The sequence below is a fragment of the Lontra canadensis genome, unplaced genomic scaffold (genome assembly GCF_010015895.1).
Source record: "Lontra canadensis isolate GAN:19392208 unplaced genomic scaffold, GSC_riverotter_1.0 scaffold5, whole genome shotgun sequence".
In the NCBI taxonomy this organism is placed as follows: domain Eukaryota; kingdom Metazoa; phylum Chordata; class Mammalia; order Carnivora; family Mustelidae; genus Lontra; species Lontra canadensis.
Window position 1 is genome coordinate 8,943,831 of NW_022630999.1, and position 6,913 is coordinate 8,950,743.

At 40.2% G+C, this 6,913-nt stretch overlaps 1 pseudogene; it reads right to left on the bottom strand.

Moving 5' to 3' along the window:
• Nucleotides 1–3,960: 3,960 nt before the first annotated feature.
• LOC116864440 lies at nucleotides 3,961–4,437 on the bottom strand (annotated as a pseudogene).
• Nucleotides 4,438–6,913: the final 2,476 nt, after the last annotated feature.

Here is a 6,913-nt window from a genome sequence, read left to right on the forward strand (position 1 = left end):
ACAAATGTCATTCTCTAGGGCAAACTGGTAGAGAAGGGAGGAGAGAAGCTCGGATATAGACCTGGTGTTACAGACTGATTGTGTCCCCCCCTCACATTGACATGTTGTTCGCCTAACAACTAATACGGTGGTATTAAGAGGTGAGGCCTTTGGGAGGTGATTGGGTCACGAGGTGGAGCCTTCATGATTGGGATATAAGAGAGACCCCAGAGAGCTCTCATGTCCTCTTTCTGCCATGGGAGGATCCAACAAGCTGGTCATTTGCAACCTGGAAGAGGGTCCTCACTGAAACCCCCTGATCTCTTTGGACTTCTAGCTTCTCGAACCATAAGAAATATATTTCTCTTGTTATAAGCCATGCAGTCTATGGTACACTGTTAGCTAGCTGCCCGAACTGATTAGGACACCTGGGTAATGGCAGCAGGTAAGGGGAACCCAGAGGGAAGTAAGCGAGGAAGGGAGCCGAGGAGCTGCAGCCGTGGTGGCGGGAGGGGTAGGGCGGCGTGGTCCTGCCCACAGAAGACTGTTCCCAGGGCAGGAGGGTCAACAGTATCACAGCCCCAACCAAGTCAAGTAAGGAGGCCCACGAGGTGTCTCCCGGATGTAGCAATTCAAGAATTGTTGGCTAAGGAAAGTTTCTGTGAAGAGGTTCTGGGTGCCCGAGGTGGTGGCAGCAGACGGTTGTTGAGTTGTTGGGGTGGGGGCTGGCGGTGGGAAGCCGGAGTGCAGGGTGCTGAGGGGAGAAGCTTTGCTTTCACAGCTGGGCGGCGTTCAGGTGGTGAGAGATCGCCTTCCCCTACCCACAAAAGCCTGTCCTTGTGATTGGGAGTCCCATGACACCTCATTCACAATTGTTAGAAATGTGTTAAAGTCATTGGATGGAAAAAGCTTTTAGGAGCACGAGGCAGCCAGGGTGGATCACATAACAGCACAAACATGTGACACGTCCCTAGATAAGCCTGAAGCCACAGCCGGTTAACAGCTCTGGAATCTGCCAGGGAGTAGCTGGTGCGAGGAGCAAATACACTTCCTCTGTTTGGCATCTGCTGGCTGCTGGGAAGGGCAGCTTGCCAAGTCAGTTTTCCTGAAGGGTTAAGAGTCGTGCGGGCTTAGGATAAAGATATGTCTCCATATGAGGAGTGAATAAGGAATGTTGGGACAAGGAAGTGTTATGTCATCTTACACATTCTACTAGTCCTCCTGACATTTCCCTTTCGGGAAAAGGCAAAGGCAAGCTTACAGGAAGAAACAGTCCTGATGTTTGATTGTTTTGGTTCTGTGGGACTTGAATGTGGCATTGGAAAAAGTTTCTTACAGTTGATAAATTATGATTAAATGAATTAATATACCTGAAGGTCTTAGTGCCGGTTCTAAGAACCAACACCGTTTAAATGTAAAGCATTATAATTAATATTTTAATATTATGATATAGTTTTAAATACAGAATTGTAGTTTGAGTGGAAGGAAATTGTCCTTCTCTTTTCTCTTATATTTCAGAGATAAGAGAAACTTTATATTTTGGACCTTTTCAAGAAACATTATAAAGATAGGAGTAAAATATCTTTAGCCCCAAGTAAAACCATTACCAGAAAACAAAGTGATAGTGATCCGTGTGGCCAAATTTGACAACTGAGGGATATAGTTTTCCTAAGTGCAGTTCTTTGTGGCTGGTGGGCTTTGATTCCAATGACTGGTTTTTTACTCTGAATATCCAGCTTGAGAGGGCATCCTTTTGGGAAAAGCAGTGTGCTCGAGTGATAAAATGTATGGGTGTAAGGTGATCTGACTTGAAGGCCTACTGAAAATGAGGAGTCCCATTGTGCACCTCCTGTCTCTTTTGCTGTCTCAGAGAGAGAGAGAATGCTAGCAAGTCCAGGTCATAAGCTGTTTACTTACCAGCAAATCCTAGCCTAGGGCTGTGTCCAGGCTCTGTTCTGATCTCTCATTTTTCTTTTTCCTGTGTTTCCCAAGAGGGGCCAGGTGAGGAGTCACACAGCCGGCTGGGGAGGTCTAGAGAGGGATCTATGGGGATTATTCTATTCCTTTATTCCTATTCTGAAAATAAAATCTTGTCTACCAAAATCTTCTTAGGCTTGCACTTTTGAAAGCAGGATTCCAGTGTGATGTGATGCCCATGTAAGTTTGATATAAATCCACACCCAGCTGTGGACTGGAAAGCAGGGGAGAAGTAGAAGATGTGGTTTCTGAGTTTCAAGAGGTGAACAATATATTTCAGAAAGGAATGAAATCTATCTTTATATCTATATGAAATTAATTTGCACTTAATATAAAGTATTTATTTTGAAATATAGGTTTTCTGATCAGAAAAATAGTGCAACCCTTTTTGCAAGTTTATAAGGATGTTTAAGGAAGGTGGTATAGGCTTGGGTAGAGGAAATGTGATGAATTATAGACAAAGACTTGTTCTGAATTTTTTCCCATTGGTTAGAAATACACTTTCAAAGTCTTTCAGACAGAAGTAATTGGGGGAAAATTGAAAAGGAGAATAGATATGGTTAGTTATTCTATGAGTGTGATCACTGGGCCTTTCCAGCACTTTTCTGAGTTGAGGACCAGGTTGAAAGGGGTCACCTATTATTATGAGAAAGGATGCCATGGCCTGACAGATATAAGGACTTGAGCTTCTGGAGAACGAGTAGGGTGGTCTCTGATGCTTAAGTAGAGGGGATTTAATTTAATCACAAGGGTAAGCAGTGTGTGTTGCACACAGCAGCTGTTCTGTAAGTGTTTATTGTTCATAATGCAACTCACATCTGAATTTGTGAGGGTTTCATGGATCTTCAATTCCTGGAATGTCCCCCCCCCCACCTACCCCCCCGCCCCGGTAGTGTGCTTTGATATTCGGCTGGGTCTTGGATCTTTGGGCTACACATGCATGCTTGAAAACCTCCTAGAAGCTAAAATGCTATGCCCAGATTGGGAAATTTTCATAAATATGTCTTTTTCTTTTAGTGTTTAGGATAATAAAATCTGTGACAGGATTCTTTTTTGGCCTTACATATTAGTTTAGGTGATATGTCTGTTAATATTGGTCCTCAGTAATTTTCATAAGTCTAGGGTTCCTTACCCTCTATAAAGTTATATCTAAAGTCAGCTGTTCCTAAACCAAATTTCGTAGGATATGGAATAGAACTAGTTTCTGTAGAATTCTTGTGTCGTGAAACTCCCATCCTTGTTGGTCTAGAGACAAGAGCTTGTATCTTTAGGAAATGAGGCAATTTCTGACCACCTATTGTTGGTGGTCAGAAAGCATTAGTAGTAAACCCATCTGCTCAAGTCCGCTTTTGCTTGATTGATGTCTGTGGCAAGATCAGATGGAATACCAGATTATTTTTGAATTTTTCTAATTACTTTTTGGTTATCCAGACCAATGGAGATGCACCAAGAGATCAAGGACTGTTATGTGGGGAAATAAACTCTCCCTTTTACACACACATTCACACAAATGTGTATTTACATATATATTTGGAATTTCAGTGACTCAAAGAAGACAATAATGGACCATACAGGACTTCACATCTAAAACATTCATCTGAATTAGTTATCACTAATGGCAAGTACTCTATAGGGGCAGAAGATTGTTTGGTGATCCGTGTGAGATAATTTTCATTGTCATGTTGAATCATACACAAGATAGTGACACAAGATACTGTTGTTAGTTAATAATCTAATGAAACCTCTAAGTCTTTGATGTCCAAGACATAGTGACTAGCCAGAGGTGGCTACTGAGAAATTGATATGTGTAAGTGCAAATGAGGAACTGAATTTTATATTTTATGTAGTTTTAATTATTTTAAATTTAAATTCAGAAACTGATATGTCATTAAATTAAACATTTTTATGGATGTTTGAAACAACTTGGGTATGTCATTTACTTTTTTTTTTTTTAACTGGGAAAATAACTTTGTTTTCATCAGGGGTGTGGGCATATGTCTAGTCTCAGAACTTACAGAATTTTTTCTTGGTGCCAGTGGCCTTCATGTCTTCGTGAGCATGTTGAAATGCACAGTCTTGCTCACGGGCTGGCACTTGCCCACTGTGACAGCGTTGCCCATCTAAGACATCCCTGAAGCATGGGGACGGGTGCACAGACATGTTCTTGTGTTATTTAAAGTGGTTGTACTTTTGTGTTTCTTAAAGTGGTAGTCTAAGAGGATGACAGTGGCCCTCTGCATCTTCATCTTGGTCAACACACCAGACAAAATCGATCTTTTGATGGAGACATTACTAGTAAGGGGACATTTCCTGTCATATAGGTTCCCTTAATGGCCTCCTTGGGCATCCTGAAGCCCAGTCTGCTGTTTTTGTAGTATCATGGGAACTTTTCCTTGCCAGTTTCTCCAAGCAGGACCCTCTTTTTATTTTGAAAGATGGTTGGCTACTTTTGATAGCACACTCAGTCTGAAAGTCCGCCATCTTTCTGAAAAGGCTGTCAGTTTACTTTTTAATTGTATGTTCTATAGAGTCTAAATATAGAGCAATTATTTCCTTTGAAAATGTAGTGTCTGACTTGAGATGTGTTATATATGTAAAATATGCACTGGATTTTGGAACAATATAAAAAAGAATGTCTCAATAATTCTTTTATATTGATTATACATTGAAAGGATAATATTTTACATGTATTGAATATATTATTTTATTTAATTTCATCTGTTTCTTTTAAAGGTTTATAATGTTGTTACTGGTAAATTTAAAATTACCCATGTGGTTTACATTATATTGTTATTAGATAGATTTGGAATAGGCAATACATGGTATAGTATTTTAAAGTGAAAAAAATTCAATAAAAGCATGGGGGATTATCAGAACATAACTAGAACTTTTAGGTACTCAAAGGAGAAACAACATTTTAGATGGAGGGAGTGATATTTGCAAAGGGCTCAGGTGGGAGTGTGTGTGAGGTAGTCTGAGAGGAAAGTGTGAGCATGGACTTGATTCAAAATGGTGGGGAATTCAGTTATAGAGATAAATCCTGATTAGACCTGTTGTGCAGGGTGCTGAATGTCAGGCTAAGGAACTTGGATCTTATTCTATGGGAAATTAAAGAGTAACTGAAAGTTTTTGAGAAAAGAGGATATTTTATGGAGGTCAATTTTGTTTTACTTGAATGGAGAAATATTGGAGAAGAGATCAGTTATGATACTACTATGATAATATTCATGGTATAAGGAGTACCTGATTTCAGTTGGTGGTTGTATTAGAAATAAAACCAGTAATAATAATAATGAAATTAGTAATAGCTAATATTTATTAATTGAATTTTGTGTCAAGAATTGTGTTAAATATTTTTACATGAGTTATGTAGCTCTCAATGCTTCTCTGAGTAAGTATTATTGTCCCCATTTTATAGATGGGGAAACTGAAATAGCGAAGTTAAGCATCTTTTTTTTTTTTTTTTTAAAGATTTTATTTATTTATTTGACAGAGAAACAGCGAGAGAGGGAACACAAGTAGGGGGAGTGGGAGAGGGAGTAGCAGTCTCCCTGTTGAGCAGGGAGCCCGATGCGGGGCTTGATTCTAGGACTCTGGAATCATGACCTGAGCCAAAGGCAGATGCTTAACCAACTGAGCCACTGGGATGCCCCCAAGTTAAGCATATTGATGAGAAGAACATCTTGATGAATCATAGAGGTTTTGGAAATCCATTTGGTTGTGCCACTAGTGAATATCCTTTTCTCTTTTTGGAATACTGGGAGATGGAGGTTGCTATTTTACACGATTGATGAGAGAAACCTTCTCTAATAAAGTGAGAGTTGAGTAGATATCTGAAGGAAAGGAGAGAACAAGGCTTATGGCTTTCTGGAAGGAGAGTGCTACAGAGAAGGAGAACATCAGGTACATGAGCATAAAGTAGAAGCCTGCTTGGTGTGCTCCAGGAACAGCAAAAAGACTCAGTCCAAGACTGACTGGGCAAGAGCCATGTGGGAAAATAGCTCAGATTGCAGGAATGCCAGACCATGTAGCATCTTGAACCTTTATATAACATTGGATTTTGCTTTGAGTGAGATGGGAAGATATTGAAGGATTTTTTTAAAGATTTTATTTATTTATTTGAAAGAGAGAGAGAAAGAGCATGAGCAGGGAGCAGGGGAAGAGGGAGAGGGAGAAGCAGACTTCCTATGGGGCTTGATCTGAGGCCTCTGAAATCATGACCTGAGCCCAAGGCAGAGGCTTAACCAACTGAGCCACCCAAGTGCCCTAGTATTGGAGGAATTTTAATATAAAATTGACTTAATCTGACTCATATTTTAAAAAAGAGCACTCTGGCTAGTATTTGAGATTTGATTTTATGGGACAGGGATGAAAGCCAGTTAGAAGGATATAGCAATAATCCAGGAGAGAGATGATGCTGGCTAGGACCAGCACGATCGAGGTGGAGGTGATACGAAGTGTTTGCATTCCGAATATTAAAACCAACAGGATTTTCTGATGTATTGAATATGGGGTTTAAGAGAAAGAAAGGAGTCTAGGAAGACTTTAAGATTTTTGGCTTGAACAACTGGAAAAATGAATTTGCAATTTACTGATGAAATAGGTAAGAATATGATCAGAACAGATTTGGGGGGAGGTGAAAAATCAGGAGTTGTTTGGCGTCTTTAGAGATTCCTGTTAAGCACCTGTGGCAATATGTCAGGCAGACAGTAGACTATTTAAGTCTGCAGTTCGGGGCACATATTTAGGCTGGAAATATAATTTTGGTGGCATTAGTAATACAGCTGGTATATAAAAAAGAAACTGGATTAGATCGTTAGGGCATGAGCACAGGCAGAAAAAAGATCTGAGGTTTGATTCCTGGCATGCTCTAACATCTAGTAATGTGCAGGTTGGGGAGATGAGAAATCAGCAAAGAGACAAAAGGTGTTGCCAGTGAGGTAGGAGGAAATCCACA